Here is a 26,399-nt window from a genome sequence, read left to right as displayed (position 1 = left end):
AGGTAAATACATAAGTTTTCAACTCTTTGTCTGTCCATTTATACTCACCATAAAGTGCACGCGTATGTCTTACGGTCAGAGAATTATTGCAGTCTATCCTGTGCACTAATATTACAAATATTCGAAAATGACTGCTGCAGAAGTAATATTTTAACAAATCTGAAGAATGACAATCACAAAGAGTTTGTGAACGTAATTTCTTTCTTTCAACTGGAAGTAGACTACAACTGACGCACAATGCATAATACTACATGGTGTCCATAAAGTCCCCTTACAACTTCAAAATTTTATTACAGCGGCAGTTGTTGAAACATTTTAACTACATTTATTTCATTGTAATCAGTGTTTATAAAAGTTTTTTGACAGTGTTTAATAGTCCTCAATATGGGCGTCTTTAGTTGCACGAAGCACATCAAGACGGTACTCGATTTCTTGCCATGTTCGCTGTAGGATAGCGTCATCCATGGTGGCAATGGGATCCCTTGTCTGTGTTTGATACACGATAACTTTTACATACCCCCATAAAAAATGTCCAAGGGAGTGATATCTGACAAATGCAGGGGGCCAAGGAATTGGCCCATCCCTCCCAATCCATCTTCCTGGAAATGTTTCATTGAGGAACCGATCAACATGCAATCCCTAATCTCGTGGTGCCCAACTTTGCTGGAAAATGATAGTTGGTTGTAAGTCAATCAGTTATGGTACTACCTATTCGGTCAGAAGGTCCAGGTAAACATCTGCAGTAATTGTTGACTCGTTGAAGAAAAATGGACCAATTATTCGGTTGCACATGATTCCACGCCACACATTCACCTTTGGACTATCCTGGTGAAGTTCCCTAGTCACATGGGGGTGTTCAGATCCCCAGATTCTCACATTGCGTCTGTTTAATGACCCAGAAACATGAAAAGTTGCCTCGACACTGAAACAAACTCGCTTGAGGAATGCTTCATCCCCCGAAAGGCGCTCCAGCATGTTGAGTACAGGCTCTGTCCGTTTTGGCTTCTCATTTGGCTCAAGTGTCTGTAACAGTTGCACTTTGTAAGCGTACAACCACAAGTTCTTGTGGAGGATCTTATGCACAGTTGAACGTGGTAGTTGCAACTGTCTGGCAGCAGTGCGGATGGACTTCGTAGGTGAACGAGTGAAGACGTTTAAAACGCGATCGCTGTTTTCCTCGGATGTTCTTGGTCGCTCGCCTCTCCCTTTATCCGACACTGTCTCTGCTCCCATAACTTTTTTGTGCCACGCACGGATTGAAGGGCGCGGTAGTGGATCTCTTCCTTACTTCGTTCTGAAGTTTCGTTGGGTCTGAGCATCCAATTTGTCTCAATAAACCAGGACACACATTGTGCCTTCTCTTGAGGAGATGCCATTTTATAGAGGTTCAGTTCCCTCCATCAACAGAGCATCTGAAACACAACATTTTAGTATATATAAAAACTTTAGTGAACGGTGATTATAGTAAAAGAAATGTTGTTTTCAACAACTGCCGTTGTAATAATATTTTGAAGTTGTAAAGGAACTTCATGGTCACCCTGTATTTCGCGCAACTCATGAGCACATTTAATGAGCGGGAATAGGAGCTATGACTGTTGTCAACTTAATAGAGACACATTATTGGAGGTTAGAAATGTTACATTATTTTCTTACTAAACAACTTTTGTTTTTTCATGTGATTATGAGCACTAGGGCAGTGGATGCTCGGTTAACAATTGGTCCTAATTCTTCGCAATTTTCATCGTCGTAGGACGGGCCCGTGTTTAGACAAATATTATACATGTTTGCACGTCTCTCGAATCCCTATTTTTATTATTGTTGTTGTTGTTCTTATTATTCTTATTATGATCGAGTGCTCTCTGCTCTCAATAACAGCGGTAGTGCTAGATGAATAGCTATTGCAATGTAGATTATCATGGAGCCTGCACTGCAGATTAAAGGAGTTAGTAATGTGTCTCGAAACTTTTTCTGTGGACAACACTTCTTTAATTTGTATATGTTGTCGTTTACTGATTATATACATTGTGTATATGTTCATTTGTGTTGCTGTAATTTCTATGAAGAGACATTAATGAAGCTGCTGTAAAATACGTTGTAACGATGTCGTCAAAGGTCTCGTCGGAAAAAACAGCAAGCCTTATGCAGCTGAAACAGATCGCTCCTCAGGGCTTATCTCTGAAATCTTGCTGCACAAAGGAATACTTCTAAAGATGCAAATAGAGCAACAAATACTTTCGCGAGTGGAACGAATTGCGCAGTCTGAGACTTCGGCGAAAACTTGCTCCGAAAGAGTAATGACATCGAAAGGAAGGCGCGCATTGTGGATTTCTCATCCAGCCACTCAGATAAAATGACGCTGGAAACTTCCTACCCCGAAACTGTTTCCCATTCTATCTCCCGTTCCACGCGCTCCAAATTTCCCCCTTCCCTCCACCCCTCCCCCCTCCCCCTTGCTCCTTTATGTCGGCTGCGCCATTACATCTCCCAAACCACATCTGGCGAAGAAGGCTTGTATAAAAACACTCTAGATCACTGTAATGGCTAGCCGTTTTTTGTTAAAGTCGGGCGTAAAATTCGGCTCGCACGCGGCGTTTGCCGGCCATTCAGACGGCGTTCTATTCAATTAAGAGCGAGTTTAGGAGCGACGGGCCAAGGGCCGCCGAATGTGTGGCGGGGATTTTGAGGGTTGGGGTTTGGGAGCGGGGTGTGATGCGGCCGAGGGGAAGGGGAAACGGCGGAACCTGCGGGCTGCGTGCAGTCGGCAATGTGGCGGGAAGAACGCCGAACTCCGTTTGTGCTGACGGGAGACTTATTTCGTGTACCCTCGAAACGCTTAGTTCAAGGTGTAAATATATGATTATCTCTTTTTTTTTTGTCGACAAATTTTCAACTGAGATTCTGTTAGTTGTGGGTCATCTTCTTTTATTCTTCTCTGACACAATCTCAATGCAATAATGGATTGCAACTAGTTAGCATCAACATCACACTAAGGCGTGGCTCTCAAAGAGGCAATACAGCAAGCGATAAGACAAATTGCAAATTGCGTCATGTTCCCACAGGAGGTGATACGACAAGCAAAACGATACAGCAGGCGCAATAGCCTCGCATGTGCTACTTTGCTGTTTGCCTTTTTCGCAGGAATTCCAGATATGTTAGGTATTTGTTCTAGACTGGAAAGAGCTATGGATCTGTTTCCAGAGTTAAAAGCAATATAGATACATTAGGTACATTTGCAATTCATCACTGTATGATCTAAAATGCACCAAATGTAAACCGAGCGAGGTGGTGCAGTGGTTAGACACTGGACTCGCATTCGGGACGGTTCAATCCCGCGTCCGACCATCCTGATTTAGGTTTTCCGTGATTTCCCTAAATCGCCCTAAATTGCCGGGATGGTTCCTTTGAAAGGGCACGGCCGACTTCCCACCCCGTCCTTCCCTAATCCGATGAGACCGATGACCTCGCTGTCTGGTCTCCTTCCCCAAAACAACCCAACCCCAACCAAATGTAAACTGGTCACCGAGTACATTTCTTATTTGCCAACTTTTCAAAATGTGCACAGATTTTTTACTTAGTTTCGATCACAGTAACAATGGGCAACAGCGAAATGAAAAGCAGATCATGATTAAGAAGTAACATCTTGCTATAAGTGAAACTTCCCCTTTGAACAATTTTATATATGACTGTGCTTAAACTGACACACAATATTTTGTTAGCGCAACGCAATCTGACTTTCAAAATTCCCTACAAAAGAATGGCCCTGACTAACATTAAACTATACCTTTCACAAATCACTTACCTCACAAAAATCTTCGCTGCTCAAGCTACTGCAATACAGCGAGCGCCACTACTGCCAGCTAAATGAAAGATTCAAACTACTGAAGGCACTAACTACTGATAGGGATAGTTAGCAAATGAAAGATATTAGTAGAGAACAAACAATGTATTTACCTTGATATCATCATATATAAATATAGCAGTTCATGACAAATTTCAAAACTCCGCCATCTCTCTCTCCACATCCACCACTGCTGGCGGCTCACCTCCAACTGCGCAACGCTACGCGCTGTTCACAGCCAGCTGCCTAACACTACAATGGCGAGTATTACAACAATGCAAAGCAGCCACAGACTGCACACAGCACAGCCAGTGATTTTCATATTGAGCGCTACGTAACATTGCCAATAAGAAAACATAAACAGCCTACTTACATAGAGAAAACATAAACAGCCTACTTACACAGCCCCCATGCTCCCCACAAAAAATTTTACAAAATTTTTTTTGGGCAGTGGCCAATAATGATTTGATAAAATTTTTCATAATTACAATAACAAAGAAATCAAATGCACACACTTATTGATACAATGTTGGTCAAAAGCTAAAATTGTCTCACAGTCCATAAAGACAGTCCTAATCGTACATAACAGGAGAATAGCAGTGTTTTTCTCAAAGTCTGAGCAGTAAAAGAAAATGCACACGGAAGTAGTGGATTTCCATGCAGTCTTGAAGAAGTAGTGTTGTCCTTCCAACGGAAAGACAGTGCTGACTCTCGACATGCAGACAAGTATTGGGTCACAACAGAGCAAACCCACTGCAGAGTCAGTCGAAGTTTTGATGAATATTGGTAGGTCATCACAGAGCAGACCCACTGTAGTCCTGGTAGAGATTACGATATTGGTGGGCCACCAGAGGCGCAGACCCACTGCAGTCCTTGTAGAAATAATGGTACTGATGGATCATCAAAGATGTAGACACACTGTAGTCCTTGTAGAGATAATGGTATTGGTGGGCCACCAGAGGTGCAGACCCACTGTAGTCCTTGTAGAGATAATGGTATTGGTGGGCCACCAGAGGTGCAGACCCACTGTAGTCCTTGTAGAGATGACCAGCAGCCATCTGTTGCGATTGTGCAGGTGCACATTCACCATCGAAGAGTCTTGCGGAGAATATAGCAAGTCCATAAACCACCACTTATGCACTCACAAAGTTTCTGGAATTGTCCTTCGAACCAGCAATGCTGTTATCCAGTCCCTTGCTGAATTATTAACACACGTGCAAACACTATCAGTCCCTACTTCTCACATATTGTCCATATACTATGACCAACAGAAACGTGTGCAGTGAAATGTAACTAACAAGTTAATAATATCATGAACTGGTGACAATTACAATTTTATAACATAAGAATACAATAACAAAGGTACAAAATACATCATTAAAAACATAACTATACAGATAACATTTGTAGTACAGGCTTTACAAAAGAATCGAACTAACATATACATCAGTGGAATTATGACATGAGTATATACATAAAAGATCACAATAACTTTTGAAACATCAACTTCACACATGAGCATTAAACAGAACGGAATTAATAATGTCTAACATCTTTACAAAGTAAATAACATATTATTAATGCAAATTATACTTGAGGATAACAGTATTCCTCATCATAGTGAATGTAGCTTAATATTAAAAGAGAAAAAAATTCTATGAAACTACACAGAGACAGGAAGAAAACAAATACACAAGGGTACATAAACACGTACTGGGATAACACAAAAGGAAAGGACAGGGTTCGTTTTCAGTGTAACATTTGGTACTGCAGTCCATCCCAAAACTTCATTCTATAGATCTTTCGTCTTATTTCAACCTTTGCTTCCACCAAAAAAATCTTATCCAAGCATGCTTTCTGTATTCTGTTCATATTTCTTTCAAAATAATTATTTCTGATTGTACGATACTCATTTGGGCCCAAATCCTTTTTATATAACTTCGCAATGCATTCTTTACCTATTCTCCACAGTCAGTTTCTCATATAGTCTACCCCCTCTTAAGCTAACTTAAATCTACTGAGCTCAGATGCTAAACTAAGGGACGAGGCAATGCAGCAGCACGTAAAACAATTATTATAAACAGCAATGAAAAAACTGGAAAATTGCAAAGCAAGCTACAGTATAAATTAGCAAAAGTCAAATTCAATAACACTATGCCTGGCAAACAGCAGCAACTTATACCTAAACATGACATAGCGCAAGCAGAAAAAATATTACACTAAAATGGCCATGTCTAATACCTATGTCACATCTTAACATTAGAGTGATGCATCACAATTTATTCTACAAAAGAAATTACCAAGTACTTGAAAAGAAAATTATGAATGCAGTTCCTGTGAAGGTAAGTGTCGCTTTGTGCTCCCTCATTTTTTTGAAAAAAATTATTATATACTCGATCTGTAGACAGAAAATATTTATATTAGTACATCTATAAAATTTTATTTTAACCAATGCTGCAGTGCAGCTAGAAACTTGATATTAAACAAAATGTGTAAATAAATACATAAAGCAAGCCATATGGCATTTTTCTTAACTAGCAAGGCAATAGCTGTGAAATGTTTCTCATCGTTTCATTAGGCATTTCAGTAAATATCATAAATTACGAGCTCCACAGTATGCTTTCAACAAGGAGATGTCAGTAGCGCGGACAATGGCCTTCCCTTTCTTTTTTTTCTACCTGTGCTTCTGACGAGGCACTCACACTAATGGCTTGTTCTCCAGGCGTCTGACACACCTGGGTGCCCACGACGCATTATGTGCAGGTGGTCACTTAACTTTCGTACGGAAATATTTACGACAGCAGTTTCTGCTGCAGTGACAGTCATATATACAAAATTTCACAGGTCGAGAATTTACTTTGCAAATGTGTAGAAACAAAATCCTATGAATATAACAGTGTCCAAAAAAATTTTCAGTGGCATTGTGATACATTCACACATGTACACACATTTCATAATTCTAAAGTACGATTCTTGGTTTCCAACATCCTTTTCCATAAGTCAGAGTCCCTAATCACTATTCATTACTCCTTACCTTATTACACATATATGTATCCATCGACACTCGTCAATATTTCGTCTTTATAAATATGAAGCATAATCAAATAACTCATATAGCCTCAGCCTATTAATCGTAAACATACCTCAGCAGCATAATACACATCGTCGTCGTAAAAAAATAACATCATAACACCTCAGTCAAATCTCAAAATCGTCGTAGCTTCCTCCAAGAATTAAAAAATTCTCTGCTCATGTCAAAAGTGTCATCTGCCTCAAACGTACTTTAAAAATCATGAATCCATACCAAATACATCATTCAAAGCTCTCATAGTATCACAATGGTTCCGAAAAAATATGAGCATTTCACAAAGTACAGACAAAATACAATTTCAAAGGTGTGAAGTTATCCGACTGTGTAATTGCGTAAACATGTGTCACTGACATAGTAAAAAGAATGTTTGTTTCTCTGTCAAATAATCAGATAGCTGTGTAATTCTGTGTTAGAGAAATATGGTACCGATGTGTAAAGTTGTATAAGCAAATACCATATTAGCTAGGGCTCCTTGTGCTTGCCAAACACATGGTACACAAAGCAAGCGTGTACCCCCCTGAGGATTAATGTAATTATACCCTCAGGTGTTACAGATTACAGCAATGCAATGAAATGTATCACGGAAAACTTTCTTTGTAATTCAGAAATCTTTAAAAATAAATGTTTTAAGTACAAAATTAATCACTCAAATACGTGTACTGTAGCGCTAAATGTGCGTCTTGTTGCAACATAATCTGTGTGGAAGTGTCGTAGTTATCGTCCTCCGAAAGCTAAGTTCTGCATAAGTCAATGTACTTACCTCATAATACACAAAAGTGAAATGCTTTGCGTATAGATATCGTAGTTATTACGCTTATTGTTGTAATGAAGAAAGTACTGTACAGTAACGTATTGTTATGCCACGAAAAAGGCTGTCTCATTGTTGCTATACCACAAAAGTTACTACTAAAACATGTTTTTCTTCCTAGAAGAATTCAGAAAACTGTGCAGATATAAAACAGATACACTGCAAAAGCAACATTGTGAATTGTCACTCATTAGTAGCGTCGTGATAACATCGTGTAGCTGTCACATAAACTAACCACTGTGTCCTCTGGTATCTCACAGAAAGTACTTTAAACCCAGAATGTATTTTCAAGTAAACCAAAAGTTGCATTAAAATATCATTAGCAGTACCAGTATGTGTCCTAAGTACGTAAGCCTGATAGTCGTTACGTAATCGTGCAACTAACAAGCAAGAATGTACAATTAACAACACTGTGTCGTCTGTTCATTATAACAATGCATTCGTAATTTCTGTTTAAATAAGTTCTCTTGGTTCTTGACTGGATATTTCACTTCAAACATTGTTACATGTTAACAGATTCTAAATCTGACAAAGCATACTAGAAATGTGAAGTGAAAAGTTTGATGGCAAAGACAAAGTTAAAAGGCAGATTATCTTTCAATAAACGGTTTTACATGTGAAATGTGGTGTAAACCTTTACTCTTCCTAGTACGCAGAGTTTCAACTTCAACGCAATTATCATGTGGTATACGTCGGATTCTGTAAGGTCCATTGTAAACTAGAAAGAATTTGTGACTCAAGTGTTTCTTCTTATGTGACAATGAATGAGCTTTAATGAGAACTTTCTGACCAATATACAATTTCTTTGCATTTGCTTTACCGTGTAGTTTTCTCCTTTTGTCTGCTGCAGATTTTATATTTTTAAGAGCCAAATCAATTATGTCTTTGTGTCGAAGTTTACGTGTATTTGGGAAAGGTACAAGCTCTCTGATTCTGTTCGGTGGTTCTTCATTCTTTAGTACAAGAGTAGGTGGTAAAGCAGTGGAATCATGAGGCATTTCATTCAGCACATTTTGAAATAAGTGTAAATATCTGTCCCAATGCTGATGCTTTCTGTGACAATAAAGTCTGCAAAGCTTATTGATTTCTTTCATAATCCGTACAGACGGGTTACAATGTGGTGAGTACAATGAAATAAAAACAGGTTTGATTTTATGGTTGCGAAGCATGCGTGACCAAACAGCAGATCTGAATTGCGGTCCGTTATCTGAAATGACTTTACTAACGTGTCCAACTTCACGTAAGAAATTTTTAACAAAGGCGTTGGATACAGACCGTCCAGTGGCTTTACGTAACGGTGTGAAAGAAACAAATTTTGAAGTAAGTTCAACAGCGACTAGAACGTACGAAAATCCATTAGATGTTCTGACAAGCGGTCCCAAGAGATCAACAGCAGCAAATTCTTTTAATTTAGAAGGAATGATAGGAAACAGCGGAGCACTATGGGAGATAGTAGATGGTTTCGCCTTTTGACAAAGTTTACAAATAGACAAGACTCTTCGAATTCTCTTTTCCATATTGTTAAAATAACAAGTCGTTCGAAGAATATGATAACATTTTCGTGGACCAAAATGTGCGTAGCTGAAATGAATGTACCAAATGAGCTTATTAACAAAATCGTCGGGAATGCAAAGTACCCATAGCTTGTCATCAACAGTGCAGCGTTATAAGAGTATGTTGTTTCTAACCAGGTAATAATGCCGAATCTGAGTGTGTGTCTTTTCATGCCATTTACTTTTGATGTCTCTCCAAATCGGATCTTTATCTTGTTCATGAGCAATGTCTTTTAAAGATGTGGTGATGAAGTTTTCACAGGCGACTTTCTGAATGTAAAGATTACTGAAATTTTTCTCGAGGTTGCCTTCTTTGTTACTTTTCTCAAGCCCAGCCGGTGCGCGTGACAGTGCGTCCGCAACAATGTTCTCCTTGCCGGGAATGTAGACTATTGTGAAGCGGAATTCTTGCAGAAACAATGCCCAACGTTTTAACCTGTCATGATTTAATTTTGAAGACATAAGAAATTGTAATGCACGATGATCACTGTATACTTTTACGTGCTTACCAGAAAGAAAGAAACGGAATTTGTTAAATGCCCAAACGATAGCTAAAGCTTCTAATTCAGTAACGGAATAATTTTTTTCAGATTTTGTTAGCACTCGGCTAGCAAAAGCAATGGTTTTCTGAACGGTAGTGTCATTTTCTATGGCTTCTTGAAATAAATGGGCACCAAGACCGACTTTAGAAGAATCCGTGCTAAGGCAGAAATCTTGTGACAGATCTGGATGAGCTAAGATTGGCGCGTGAAGTAACGCTTCTTTCAAAGAATTGAATTCCAACTGTGCTTGTTCGTCCCAGTTCCAAATAGTATTTTTTCCAGTGAGAGAACAAAGTTTTGGTGTAACAAGAATTTGCATATTCAGAAAACGACGGTAAAAATTTACGAGACCTAGAAAACTGCGGACTTGTCTTTTTGTGGATGGAACTGGAATGGCTCTGATTGCTTCTAACTTTTCAGGATCCGGCTGAATGCCTTCAGAAGAAATAATATGTCCCAAAAACTTCACCTTTGTCCTACCGAATTCAGACTTTTCCAAGTTAACTGTGATTCCAGATTCTGCAAAAATACGTAACAAACTGTTGAGGATGCGATTATGTAGTTCCCATGAAGCTTCTGCTATTAGAATATCGTCCACATATAAGGTGATGTGACGTTTTAAGAACTCAGGTAATATCGAATTTAGCCCGCGAATGAATGCTGCTGAAGAAATGTTCAAACCAAATGGAAGTTTCCGAAACTGATAACAAACCCCGAAACAAAGGAAAGCTGTGTATTTTCTACATTCTGGATGAAGTTCGATCTGATAAAAGCTGGATCTGAGATCAATGGAAGACAACACTTTTACACCATTAAAATTTTGAAGAAGTTCTTCTAACGTTTGCGGCCTGTCTGTTTCAGGAATAATGATCGTATTGATTTGTCTCGAATCTAAGACAAGCCTGATCGATCCATTTTTCTTCTCAACAACATGTAATGGATTGTTGTATGAGCTTACTGCAGGCTCAATAATGCCCTCGTCGAGCATAGATTGTATTTCTGTTCTAACACGGTCCCTATAATGTGCTGGAATTACATATGGTCTAACACAAAATTTAGTATGCTCACGAACACGAAATTGGTATTGAAATCCCTTGATTGTTCCTGTTTTGTGAGTAAAAACTGTGGAATGTGCTTGTAAAATCTCAAAAAGGTCTTGCCTATCATTGTCATTACAATTCTCAATTGTTTGAATTTTATTCTGAATTAACTCATTAGTATCAAATGCGCCGTCGATATCACCCCTGTCAGTACTTGCAGAGTGATTGTTAGTGTCAAGTTCTGTAGAAAATTCCGAACTGTTGTCTAACAGAAGGTAAAGCCGATTGATTTCTTCGTCTCGGTTTGAGAGCCAATCTTCAAATTTCAAAGCTATTGACTTACCTTCCTTCTCTAAACCTATTTCAGCATCGTGAAAGTTTAAGATTGCTTTGTATTCATTCAAAAAGTCTACTCCCAATATAATTTCCGTCGACAATAATGGAACAATGAGAAAGCTCATAGAGAAGCTGTGGCTTTGACAATAGAATTCTAAGTTGGTTTGTTGGCGTACATCTACACTTTTTCCAAAGATTGCACCTTGTAATTTAATCTTACGTAACGGAAGTGTGGGACAATCGTTCGATTTGTTGCATTTGCTAAAGGCTGTTTCACTAATTACTGAAATGGGACTGCCAGAGTCAAGTACTGCCGTAAATTTTACATCATTTACTGTAATGTGAATCACAGGATATGCAATATTGTTATGTTTTATGTCGTGGTCCTGGAGTAAGATGTCCCTAATGTCTTCCATTTTTACGTAATTACTAGCCACGGCAGCTGCGTCGTTAGTGTCATAAGAACGTTTTGTGGCTGCCAGCGGTGTGAGTCATTGCCTATTGTCTCTTTGTTGGCGAGCGTCGTTATTGGGATTTGGAAACCTAACTTCTACAAATTCACCGTGACGAGAGGACCCTGCCCTGTTTAAATCCCGCCAGTTCTGATGCAATTCAGGTCTGTCGTTACGATCACATCGTCTGTCGTCATGTCGGTAGTTCCTGTAGTTCCTTTCTTGTCGGTTAAGTGGTGGAGAATTTCTCCCTGAATCGTAACTGCGCGTTGGACCGTTGCGTCTAAAGTTATTCTGTCTCCCTTGATAATAATTATTTTGGTTCCCAAATTGTCTGTTTCTCTGATTGTCTCTGTGATAGTCACTACCACGGAGAGGTGATCTTTCCCTGTAATTATTACTACTCTGCCAACGGTTGTAATACGGGTGGTGTCTGTTTCGGTCACGATTTGTGTTGTGAGAATAGCCTTGTCGCGTCCAGTTATTATTTCTTTCATCGCGGAATTGCGACTGATGTGATCTGTAATTGTTGTGCTCCTGTGTTCCGCGATTGTCAGTGTCACTTTCCAGTTCTTGTAACAGTCCCTGAAAAGCTTCAATGTCGTCTTTGCAACGTCCTGCCAAAATAATATGTCGTAAATGTTTGTTCGAAATGTTTCATCATTATGATGCCATGTTTTACGCGGTCTTGTGTGGCTTGAGACCAATATGCTGAGAGGAAGGCATGGTAAAATTCTCCTTCACTGTGGCAATCGTGAATGACCGATCGCATTCTTACAGCTGGTTCATTCTCTAAGTAGCCACACATAAATTCTAATCTGTGCTCCAATGACCAGTTGGGAGGAAAACAATGAGAGAATTGATGGAGCCATGCTTGTGGATGAATGTCGTTGCCAGAATTCTTAAATGTTTTGAATTTACGTGTAGTAATGAACAGCTTATAGTCAAAATCATCATGTCGGCAAGTCGCATGTCGGTCATTGTTACGTCGTTTCGGCGGTTCCATCTCAAAATTCGGCGTACCTTGCCAACTTCTTTCACAATTTCCGAAGTGCCCTGTGTTGTTATTTTGTGTCTGTTCCGTATTTCTATGTCCCTCTTCCCATACTGGAGCGCGAGTGTCCTCTGAAATACGTAATTCTTGTACTACTTGTGCCAACTGATCTTGCACTTCCCGGATTTCTCTTTTGTTCTGTGTATTGATTTGATTTTGATTTTGTTTGAATTTTCTAATTTGTTCATACTCTTCAGTGTCCGTGAAGGCTACAGGTGTTGTGTCATTCAGAACATCATCTACCTTTGTAGATAAGTTAGTGACCTGATCCGAAAGTTCGGCTACTTTATCCGATAGTGAAATCATTTCCTCTGTATGTTTTTCTGAACCAAGTTTCAGAGTGTCCATTTGTGTTGAAATCGTATCTACTGTGTCCTTTAAGTTTTCCTGAGTTTTTGCAAGTTGCATAACCGTATCGGTAGATGCAACTGAGTCAAATTTTGCTTGCAAGGTCTCATGATTTTCATGAACAATAGTTTGCAGTTCTTTTATGGCTGCTTCGTGATTCTGTAGTGCATTTTCATGACGCGAAAAAATAGGTTGGAAATGCTCACAAATTTGTGTTTTTACGTCATTACAGACTTTTTGACATTTCGATTCAATGTGATGTAACTCGGTAGTTAAATCCTCACGTGTTTGTTCAAGAGTTTGCTCCAATGAGTCTAACTTTTGAAGATTTTGTTCCATTGCGTCTAACTTTTTAAGATTTTGTTCCATTGTGTCTAACTTTTGAAGCTTTTGCTGTGTTTGTCTCTGATTTTGTTCCATTGTGTCTAACTTTTGAAGCTTTTGCTGTGTTTGTCCCATTTGTTGTATTAATTGTAATAACAATGCATTGGTGTCTGAAACATGTTCCTCAGTGCTTTTCGGCAGTGAATTTGCACCGGAAACATTCACATTTTGACAAGCAGAAAATGTGTCTTGACTTATTTGAGAAAACGGCGAGGATCCAAAACCTGAATCTACAGTATTTGCGAGATCGTGTCGTGTCATTTCGGCTTCCTGAGGCGAGCTATTGCCGACCGATCGATCGATAATGCTTCCCTCTTCACTAATTGTTTCACTGTCCACGCCATTGTTTGCCGCCCGCTCCATTTCCCTATGCACAATTACCAAATTACTACTTTGAACATCAGTTAATTCATTACTCGGTGGCGCTAACATACTGCTTTCATTTTCACTGTCATTTCTCTGTTTACTTTGGAGCCTAGTATTACGTTTTTCACACGCCATTATTGTCACAGTATTTCACACGACAACACAGAAAAGCACAATTTGAAGATCAAAAATAAGAGAACACATTAACATAGCACTGAAAATAATATCTAGTTAATTGCAGCTGCGAAATACTTGGTGCAAATCTACATGCATGCCACAACTGTTTTACTGTACAACAATGAAAGACTGCAACTACAAAGGAGATTCTCACTACAGTTATGCGCTAGCAATAAACAAAATCTACACTAATTACACAAACTACAAGAAGAATCAGAAGATTCCAGTGAGGTATCCTAGGCCAAGGGTCGACATATGAAACTTCCCCTTTGAACAATTTTATATATGACTGTGCTTAAACTGACACACAATATTTTGTTAGCGCAACGCAATCTGACTTTCAAAATTCCCTACAAAAGAATGGCCCTGACTAACATTAAACTATACCTTTCACAAATCACTTACCTCACAAAAATCTTCGCTGCTCAAGCTACTGCAATACAGCGAGCGCCACTACTGCCAGCTAAATAAAAGATTCAAACTACTGAAGGCACTAACTACTGATAGGGATAGTTAGCAAATGAAAGATATTAGTAGAGAACAAACAATGTATTTACCTTGATATCATCATATATAAATATAGCAGTTCATGACAAATTTCAAAACTCCGCCATCTCTCTCTCCACATCCACCACTGCTGGCGGCTCACCTCCAACTGCGCAACGCTACGCGCTGTTCACAGCCAGCTGCCTAACACTACAATGGCGAGTATTACAACAATGCAAAGCAGCCACAGACTGCACACAGCACAGCCAGTGATTTTCATATTGAGCGCTACGTAACATTGCCAATAAGAAAACATAAACAGCCTACTTACATAGAGAAAACATAAACAGCCTACTTACATAAGATCTAAGAAAATCACTTCTTTTGCCGAATGGAAATTAACGTGTAAAGATACAGCGCCCCCAGTGCAGGGAGGGGTGGCCATAATACAGGATGGTGCGATTGGGTGGTGGCGGCTTCATGGGGAGTCTAGGAGGATCCACAGAAAGGCAGCTGCAAATGAAACAAGTTCTTTATTGACGCATCTGCACTGACCAGCATATGGGGTCAGCGGCCGGCTGGGTTGGCTGCTCCCATGCCCTGTGATGCTTATGCAGAGTCCCAACGGTACGATGGCTGGCTCGTTACGCAAGCTGACCACGCGGTTTCCATACCAGTGTCGTGTGTACTTGCCGATGACGTATCTGGTGCAGACGCAGGCACCGCCCCGCCGCGTCACGGCAGGGAATGCCCACCGCCCAACCTTTGATGGCTGACGATGGCCGGTGTGTATGAGGAATAGCCGCTGCCCCGTAGGCAGGAGTTGGTCATGGTGCTGGTGGCACTACGCCTTAGTGCAACCTGTTCCAACCGAGCTCCAGGGAGCTGGAGCGCTCACTGCGACAGCTCGGAGCCCGCGTGGAGGGGGAAAGCGAACTCACTGCCCCCTGGCCGCATGCAGCCACAACTGACGCAATAATCCGTGTTCGATGACAGCTATGACTAGGGGCGGGAGTCCTGTACCTCTATTGGAGGATGATACCTTTCTATTCATTGAGAGGGATGGTCGTCCGCAGTGTCTTGTATGTCAAAGTATTTAATTCTGGGAAGAGCTACAGTATACAACGACATTATACACGTCTTCATGCAGCGCACAGGTAGAAGGCGTTGCACGCAGAGAACTGGTAGCCAGGCCTAAGAACGACATACCAGGAGACGTAAGTTTGAAAACGGTTTCGTAATGCGGAGGGTATCAAAACATGCATCATAGTTCGTGTTCTGTAATGCGTTTATAATTTTCAAGCGAATGAGAGTGGAGAAACACTACTGAATCTGCAATTCGAGCAAGCTAAAGGGTCGCTCACATCATTGGGGCGAGTGGCAAGCCGTTTTCGGTGGGACCACTCGTAAAATCGTGAATGGCAGCAGTTACAGAATGTTTGTTTCCAAGGGAGGTGCAGGCAATTGAAGGGGTTTGCCTGTCGAAGCAAACAATGTCTCGTCTAATCCTGGACATGGCAGCGGATTTAGAGACACAGCTCAGGAAAAAGGTGGAGAGCTTTGTTGCATTTTCACTAGCGCCTGACGAAAGCACCGACATATCGGACTGTGCGCAGCTTGCAGTCTTTGTGCGTGGTGTCGACATGGAGCTGCAAGTAACTGAAGAACTCTTGGATGTGGTACCACTCGATTACACCGCAACAGGATGTGACATTTTTAAGCTGTTTGTGAATCAGTGGAAAATATGAATTTGCAGTGGGGTAAGCTCCATTCTGTAGCGACAGACGGTGCACCACAAATGATCGGGCGTCATCTAGGTTTTGCTTCTCGTTAGAAAAATAAACTCAGGGACGAATTCGAGAAAGACATTTTGACTCTTCATTGTTTTATTTACCAAGAGGCACTGTGTGCTGAAACAGTAGAGGTAGGTGGCGTAATGAAAGATGTCGTGAAGTTTGTGAATTTTTTGCGGCGTCACGGTATGAATCATCGCCAATTCAAAGGATTCCTGAAAGATATGGAAGCGGAGTATGGGGATATACCTTACCACAGTACAGTACAGTGGCTGAGTAGGGGAAAAGTTCTTGATGTTTTCTTTGCCATTCGTGAGGAAATATCCCTTTTTCTCGAAATGAAAGGGGAAGAATTGCGTTGTCTGAAAGATATAAAATGGATATCAGACCTGGCGTTCCTAGCTGACATACCTATGCATCTGAATAATTTAAGTCTGTCTTTGCAGGGCAAAGGGCAGCTAATCGCTGACATGCACGACCAGATCAAGCGTTCACGGAAAAGTTACGTTCATTTGAGAGGCAGATGAGTAATGGACATTTAACGTTCTTCAATCGACTTGCTTCTTTAAAACTACCTGAGGGTACTACTTTCGGCGATTACCAAGCAAAGTTAAAGCAGCTCATCGCGTCGTTTGATCACGATTCCGAGATCTCACTAGTTTGGAAATGGAACTTAAGGTGTTCAGCGCTCTTTTTTCAGTTTCCTCTGATGACTTGTCATCGTCACTTCCATTTGAGATTATTGATTTGCCAAATTCAACTTTGTTGAAAGAGAGGTACTATAACACGATGGTATCATTCATTACAGCAAAAAACATTTCCCAAGCTTCACAACAATGCCGCTCAGATCATGTGCATGTTCGAACCTACGTGTTGTTCTGAGCAGCTTTTCTCAGCAATGAAAAGAGTAAAAAGTAAGGAACGATCGTTTCTTCGGGATGCAACAATGAAGGCCATCCTCCGCATTAACGCTGGAACACTTTGAAGCCCGATATTTCCGATCTTGTAATGAAAAGAAAATTTCAAGCCACAGAGGGCCAATAAATTTAGTATGCAATTTCTTGTACAATAGTTGTTTCTTATTTATTTTCTGAACATCGTATTTCCTGGTGTAGCATGTCACCACGTATTAGCAGCTAAGAGTACGTGTTGTCGATCTTGTAAGACGCGGCTGGCACATCAAAACGCTTGCCTCGCCGCCTGCCTCAGCCAGCCGGCCCACTGGAATGGTCACAGCGAGCGACACGGCTCCCTGGAGCAGGGAGCGCTCCGCGGCACACAACGCAGCCGACGAGCTGGAACAGCCTGCCTTAGGGGGATAGCGTGTAGAGCTGTTGCCCGACTGTGGCCTGGAATTAGTGACTTTTACTGGCAGGTACATGTCACAGCTACGTCCATTGCAGCCCCACCATCGTCTTGGGAGTGCTGCGATACTGAGAATAATTTCGTTAACCAACGTCCAGTACCTACAGTCGGCAGTGGCGCGCTTGTTGTCCAATGCGCCCCTCCCACTCATGTGCAGTAAAACATGACAGCCACTGTCGGCGTGAAAATCTCCTGCACGAATCTGTTTCAACATGGTAACCTGCCTCGCAACACTGCATCGGTCTTCCTGCATTATACAGCGACAACATTCCTCACTCACCTGCTGACAGCGCGACTGCAATAAATCGTTCAGGCTCGTACTAATATGCCAGTATACCGTCGGTATATAGCTGAATGGTCAGCGCGACGGAATGCCGTGCAAAGGAGCCCGGGTTAGATTCCCGGCTGGGTCGGAGATTTTCTCCACTCAGGTACTGGGTGTTGTGTCGTCCTCATCGTCATCATCTCATCCCCATCGACGCGGAAGTCGTCGAAGTGGCGTCAAATCAAAAGACCTGCACCAGGCGACCGGTCCACCCGACGGGAGGCCCTTGCCACACGACATTTCATTGCCGTCGATATGCTATAGGGGAGAACTTGTGCGAATCCAAAAAGAGTGGTTTTTAATTTTTTACTTCAAAAGTAAAAGTTTTAATGAGGAACTAACTACATAGATGGATGTTATACTGCTTCATCCACATAAAATGATATTAGATGATTTGAAATTTCCCTCTCCGTTTGTCGTACAGTACAGTTGCAAGGAGCAACTAGCACTTTTCCTTGTGCCACGTGACAGCAACAGATAATCCTATCACTATCGTGTTGCTGTCATCTCTGTGTGAACCAGTTAAGATGCTTCAATTTCGTTTCTATGTGCTCCACACAAAATGTGTTTAGGAAAGCTCAGTCGGTAGAACACATGCCCGCGATAGGCAAAAGACCGGGGTTCCAGTCCAGTTCTAGCACAATGATTAAATCTACCAGGAACACATCCAACTGCAGAATGAAAATTCATTCTGGAACAGTCCCCGACGCTGCAGATAAGCCATAACTCCGCAATATCGCCCAGGTGCTAGTAGACCTACGAGATATGCAGAAGGACTTCCGTTGAGTTTGAAAGGTAGAATTTGAGGTACTGGTGGAAGTACACATCTGAGAGGGGTCGTGAGTCATGTTTGGATACGTCAGTCAGTAGACCACTTGCCCACGAAAGGTGAAGGTCCGAATTTCGAACCCAGGTCTGGCACACAGTTTGCAGGCCGGAGTGGCCGTGCGGTTCTAGGCGCTACAGTCTGGAGCCGAGCGATCGTTACGGTCGCAGGTTCGATTCCTGCCTCGGACATGGATGTGTGTGATGTCCTTAGGTTAGTTAGGTTTAATTAGCTCTAAGTTCTAGGCGACTGATGACCTCAGAAGTTAAGTCGCATAGTGCTCAGAGCCATTTGAACCATTTGCCACACAGTTTTAACTTGCCACCAAGTTTCAAATCATCGCACACTCTGCTGAAGAGTGAAAATTCATTCTATCTCGGTCGGCAGCCGTCGTCTTCAGGTAATAACACAGTTCGTAATAGACTGCTTGATAGGAGCTTGTATGGTCAAAGACATCCACATCACAAATAATGAACAAAAGGAAATAGCTTTGGTAGCAAGTTGCCGAAGCTCTTAATGGTCCAGCTGGGAACATGACAAAGACGATAAATTTTTCAAATCCTTACATGAGGTGGGAATTGTATACAGAAGCTGAAACTTTATACTTCTTGTTTTAAAAAGGAACAGCACTAAGTTTTCTTGAAAGCAAACAAGTGCGGGCAGGTATGCACTACCTTGATTAATATTAAAAATATAAGAAAGACCTGATATAATTGTTGCTTGCGTTGATGGCTGCTGTAACTTTATAGCTAATGTATCATAGTTTTGGAGGTTTTTGATGTAATAATGAAATAAGTAAAAATCGTTTTTCCACGAGCTCGCTCTCATCTCTCAAAAACACACAGCCAGAAAAAGTGCAACAACTTTAAGGACAAGGATTCATCACACCAAATGAAACACACACATCACAGTAAACGGTGCCCTTATAGTCGCTTCAGTACACACACTGAGGGCAACAAAGATATGTATACTCGCATGCAAAAGATCATAAAAGTGCCGAATGGTATCCTGCGGTAGAGTGTCCCCAAGGCCTTGCACCTTTAATTGCAGTTCAGCAATGGATTTTGCAGTCTCAGGAGAGGGAGTAAGCTCCCGCTTCACCATGTCCCATACGTGTTCAATTGCCCAGAGATCTGGCGAGCTTGCTAGCCATGAAGCGCAATTTCCGTCGCAGCAGCCGTATGTGGACGTTCATTTTCCTGTAGGAAAAGCTCATCACGGGCATAACAGCCTGTAAAATGTAGTGAGCACTGGTTATTTTGCCCTGCAGGAACACCAAATGTGACTGTGAATTGTAACTGAAGGCCCCCTCCCACCATGAAGCTTGGACGGGAACTGTCTATCGTGGACGAATGGACTCTGGAATGGGCACCTCACCAGATCTACGCTACAACACGTCATCCATCAGTCATATACAGACAGAATCTATTGTCGTCACTGAAGACAACAGAGCGCCATTCCACCCTCCAATCGACTCTTCCACGACACCTGACTAGCCTCGCTCGGCGTTGTCGTAGTGTTATTGGTAGCCTGCCCAGAAGCGTATGCGATCTTAGTTTTGCTGCAAGCAGACGGTTGCCAATGGTACTCGGTAACACACCAGTTGCAACATGTGCCCAAATTTCTTTCCTGGAGGATGTTCCGTCTGCCACTGCTGCTCTCACAGTTGCTATGTGGATGTCTAGAGCCTGATCCATGGATGTCAGAATGTTCCACAGGATACTGCTGTAAGCTGCGACACACCACCAATACATAGTACCCAATATATGCAACAACCTCTCGATACGTCCACGCCACTTCCCAATGGCCCATAATACGATCGTGGTCAAATGACTGAAGTAGTTCAACAGGAATACGTACTAGTCCGTGGTGCATTGTTGTGCCGTAAAATCAGTGTAGCACCCCCTATTCACACCTGAACGTAGCACAGTTACTGCCTCCAGAGACAGACCTCTAGAGCACCATGTGATTGCCGTTGTTCGTGACATACGAATCACTAGCACTGGTCCTACAACTGCTAGGATGCGCATATTACGCCATGGCGCCACGGAACATAGTCCTTGAGGACAATACATTTTTATCCGACGGTGTATAAATTACATTTTATCAGGTACCGGATTTTAAAGGTTGTGCATATGTTTAAATTTGGCAAATGGTACTTTACTGGCATTATTTTCCTTGTACTATTCCAATTCTTTCTTCGGGTTACATTTCTCGTCGCTAATTAGTGTTATACATTTCATTTTACTCCTCAGTTATAATGGCAAACCAGCTAAGGCTTCAAAGGACGTATTTGAAAAGTTTTAAATTAATGTTTGGGGCCGGCCGCGGTGGTCTAGCGGTTCAGGCGCTCAGTCCGGAACCGCGCGACTGCTACGGTCGCAGGTTCGAATCCTGCCTCGGGCATGGATGTGTGTGATGTCCTTCGGTTAGTTAGGTTTCAGTAGTTCTAAGTTCTAGGAGACTGATGACCACAGATGTTAAGTCCCATAGTGCTCAGAGCCATTTGAACCATTTAATGTTTGGGTGGACAGTTCAATGTTCTGAGTACTACTTCCACGTGTGTAGCGCTTTCGTACACTGTTCTTATCTTACAACACTTCGCTTGCAAAATAATCCTATCTGGATGCCGAAGTTCTGCATCGTGTCTGCAATCAGTTTTCTGTCGCAGTTCAATATATATGTTGTAGTCGAGGTGGTAGATTAGGGAAGGTAAACCTTCCCTAGAGGATTTACACCATCACTAAAATGATCAGTGAAAGCTTACCATGAAGTTAAAAAAAATACATCCACTAGTGAAGATGAACCATCAATGTACTTGGGGAGGGAAGTGTACAGTAGCATATTATCCACTAGTGAAAGTATACCATCGCTGATCCCAGGTTATTAACCGTTCCTCCAACAATGCTGCCACACATCAGCATTAACGTAATTGTCGTCAACTCGTTATTGTTATGTTATAAGGCAGTGCAGTTATGGTTGACAGTAGTGCATTTACAGTTTACAGTGGTTCAAATGGCTCTGAGCACTATGGGACTTAACTACTGAGGTCATCAGTCCCCTAGAACTTAGAACTACTTAAACCTAACTAACCTAAGGACATCACACACATCCATGTCCGAGGCAGGATTCGAACCTGCGACCGTAGCGGTCACGCGGTTCCAAACTGACGCGCTTAGACCGGCACGGCCACACAGGCCGGCCAGTTTACAGTGTTGCAGCTGGTTGACAGTAGTACAGTTACGGTTCACATGAGTGCAGCTATGGCCGAATCAGTGAAGTTCTACGAACATCTTAGATTGGAACGGGGAAATCTCAGATATAATTCTGTCTTCATGGACAGTGAAAAGTATGAGTCACTTAAGGGGCTCCGGAACGCCCTATACTTGCAATGTTAAAATAACGCTTATAAATTACATCTTTCCTCACAAAGTATTTGAGGTAGGAAGTTGAAGTTTTTACAGATTATTTATTGGAACATGGGCTACAATTTAACACAGGGATTTTACAAAATTTTAGTTCAGTTATTAAAGATGATTTTTTTTCAATTGTAATGAAAATTCACAACATTTTTTTGCAATTTTTTATTTATATATTCAAAAATATACAGTTTTTTGGAAAAAGGCTGTGTTAAATTATGCAGAAGGTACTGTGTAACATTTACTGAAAGTTTGAAACAAATATGTTTGGAAGATCCCTAGAAAACATGTAATTAGTATGAGAAAATAAAAGTTTTGGGAATCGAGCGACAAAGATTGGATTAACTTTTTAGTGCATTCCAGGTCCATAGGATGGATTATCTTCATCCTCTGCAAACTCATCCTCCAGCTTCCTCTTGTTCCTCCTCCTGTTTACTCTAGCTTGTATTTCTAGACTCTTTACAGCCCTGTCTGCAGCCCGAAGGCGTTCCTTGTCTAAAGCAAGCATCGCTCGTTGTTGTGTTCGTAGATTTTGCTACCATTTTCTTCAGTTGCAGTTACTGCAACACTGTTCCAAAAGGTGGTCATGTATGAACACTTATCACATTTTAGTTGTATTTCACTAGCAAGTCCAAGGTGCTTTATTATGGAGAGTTCCAGACCAACTTCACTACAATGAATACATCTTACACAGTTTGAAAAAATTCCTTTGAGACCCGACATATCAAATATTTCATTCACATCCGATTCACCCATAAAACATTCATAGTTTTCACTCATTGAACCAAGCTTCTTCTGTGAATTATTTTCTTTCCCACTTTGACTGCTATGGGCAGGTGTACTTGAGAGGTTAGGTTCACTCACTTGGTTATCGTCTTTATTGTTTACAGTAATAACACATACCTTTGGCTTTCCAACATTTCTCCTTTTCTTAAAAGCCTTCAGAGGATTTCTAATAACTTTACTTTTACTCATTATTATACTTCAACAAAACAGAGACTCAAGAAACAGAATTAATTACGAATATTTTCGAGATAACGACAGAGTAAATAAACATGAAACTATCGACAATCACACCAGCGATATATATTGAACCATCACAGGTTAGCCACAACACATACTTTATCTCACATCACTAAAATGTACCTGATGAACACGGACGTTAATAATAACACCATTTGACAGCAGTTTAACAGCGCCACAGTGGGTCACGCCCATGTAGAACACATTTGAAAAAAATCTAAAAATAGTTGTAGTCTTCGGAATTGAATAAATTATATATCTATTAAAAGGTAATAGTCTGAAGATTCAGAAAACGCAAAAAAGTAAAAATTGAACTTTTCATGATTTTGAGCCTTTCCGGAGCCCCATAACAGCAAGGCTAAATCACTAAAATCTGAACGAAACAGGGACGGCAGTGACTACAGGTTTTTAAAGAGATATGAAGTGCGGGATAACCAAATTAATACAACGTGTAACTGAAGAAGGTAGGATTAAATACTCTGTTTATGATAAAGGACTGTATGATATTCTGCATAATGCTCATGTAATGACTGGCCACGGTGGACGCGACCGAATGATGAAATGCTTGAAGCCAAATTTCTATAAAGAGAATTCCAAATTTATCTTAGTTTGTGTGAGCCTTGTTGACAAATGCAAGGAGGTCAGAAAAAAGGAATAGTAGTTCAAAATGGTTCAAATGGCTCTGAGCAGTATGGGACTTAACTTGTGAGGTCATCAGTCCCCTAGAACTTAGAACTACTTAAACCTAACTAACCTTAGGATATCACACACATCCGTGCCCAAGGCAGGATTCGAGTCTGTGACCGTAGCAGTCGCGCAGCTGCAGACTGTAGCGCCTAGAACCGCTAGGCCACTCCAGCCGGCGGAATAGTAGTGAAGACAGTGTTGTCCAAGGATCTACATTCCAGATGTCAAGATGATCTCACCGACTTCCAGTCGCAACCAGATGGAGGTTACAAATTCGTAATGGTTTACCAGGATCACTTCACTAAATTCGTTGTTCTCAGACCACTGAAGTCAAAACAGTTGAAGGGGTATGCGATAACGTTATTGCCATTTTTACGTGGCTAGGCGCTCCCTCAGTACTGCAGTCTGACAATGGTAGAGATTTCGTTAACAAAATAATGAGCAGCTTAACTGAACTATGGCCCAATTTTAAGATTGTCCACAGTAAATCTAGACACAATCAGAGCCATGACAGCGTATAGCGAGCAAACAAAGACCTAGAAAATATGCTAGCTACATGGATGCAGGAGCACAACACCGCGGAGTGGAGCCGTGCATTAAGATTTGTGCAGCTAATGAAGAATAGCGCTGTACCTTTTGGAATTAAAAGATCTCCGTACGAAGCGATATTTGGTTGTCCTCCTAAACATGGTTTGTCTTCAACAAGTTTACCTCCTGAAGCATTGATGACCGTTCACTATCGGGATGACGTTGAAAATATAATTAATGAAGTGAGCGTTAGCAGTGAGACAGGGACTGAAACGTTGCAGGATAATGATCACAGTAACTCTCCATTGCAAGAGGATAACATACCAACAGGAACAAAGTTTGAGAACTTAGAGAAAGAAAGTATTCCTGACAATACTGACTACTTCTTGACTGATTTAGACGAGTCGACTCGTACTATTAAAAATCACACGACTGAAGTGTAGAAGTGCTTAGAAGAACAAGTGCAAAGCATGTGGCAGTGTTCAGATCTCTGCTTTCCAACAGTGGAAAACGACTGAACTGTGAGAGTTCCAGTTCCCGACTTCGATAGCGGAAGAGGAGATGCTAGGTCGATCTTGTACGTCGTCCTCGAGACTACTGCCAAAGGCTTCTACCAAATCGGGACGAGAGATGGTATGCTGAGCCAACTATACGCACTCTATTAAATTGTTTGTTTTTAAATAATTCATGAAGAGACGGTACGACATGCCACTACAGCACTCAGTTTCAGATCCCAGTTCAGTACTTGTCCTCTAAGAATAATCTCAGAGGAGGGAGTTCAAGCAGAGAAAACTGTTGCCCTAAGGACAGTTGTGACATCTCAGTCGATGGGAAGCGGCCAGGGATTCTTCAAATGCAACTGCCAGCGGAAATGTCAGTCTCTGAGGTGCTTTTGTGAAAACAAAAATTTGTTGTGCAATTCAAAGTGCCCCGGTGCACGTCCTTGCTTCAATAAATGAATTTTACATAATGACTATTTTGTCAAACTACAGCTGATAAATGTACGACTGTTTCGTTGTTGCGGCCATGGTCCATATTCCTTACCCCTTGGCAGTTAAGGTATACATTCACTAGTAATAGTGCCCTATCCCTGGTCAATGTATATTGTTTGTCAGAACTGGAATCAGTAATCCACTGTAACTAAATGGGCCAGTGAACTTGCACTATCACCAGTGATGGTATACTTTCCCCTAAACTTCCACTTCCATTATAGCATATACAGTCGCGTCACTGTGAAATTTGTTACCGTCTGACAGTTGGAGCGACATTAGCATTCCTAGCGGCGGCAAAACCGCTCAACACCTAAAGTCATTTCCTCGTAAGATTAATGTTTTTTCATTATTTTTCTACTTAATAAACGAAATACTTATGCTATTTTTGCGTCGCAAGCTAACTGTAACTTTTCTCGCTAAAAGGAAAATAATATGTTGTTGTTGTGGTCTTCAGTATAGAGACTGGTTTGATGCAGCTCTCCATGCTACTCTATCCCGTGCAAAGTTCTTCATCTCCCAGTACCTACTGCAACCTACATCCTTCTGAATCTGCTTAGTGTATTCATCTCTTGGTCTCCCTCTGCGATTTTTACCAGCCGATTCCTTCTTCTAGTCAAGTTGTGCCACACACTCCTCTTCTCCCCAGTTCTATTCAATACCTCCTCATTAGTCATGTGATCTACCCACCTAATCTTCAGCATTCCTCTGTAGCACCACATTTCGAAAGCTTCTATTCCCTTCTTGTCTAAACTACACTCCTGGAAATGGAAAAAAGAACACATTGACACCGGTGTGTCAGACCCACCATACTTGCTCCGGACACTGCGAGAGAGCTGTACAAGCAATGATCACACGCACGGCACAGCGAACACACCAGGAACCGCGGTGTTGGCCGTAGAATGGCGCTAGCTGCGCAGCATTTGTGCACCGCCACCGTCAGTGTCAGCCAGTTTACCGTGGCATACG

This window comes from Schistocerca serialis, chromosome 1 (genome assembly GCF_023864345.2).
Source record: "Schistocerca serialis cubense isolate TAMUIC-IGC-003099 chromosome 1, iqSchSeri2.2, whole genome shotgun sequence".
In the NCBI taxonomy this organism is placed as follows: domain Eukaryota; kingdom Metazoa; phylum Arthropoda; class Insecta; order Orthoptera; family Acrididae; genus Schistocerca; species Schistocerca serialis.
This window is presented reverse-complemented; position numbering follows the sequence as displayed.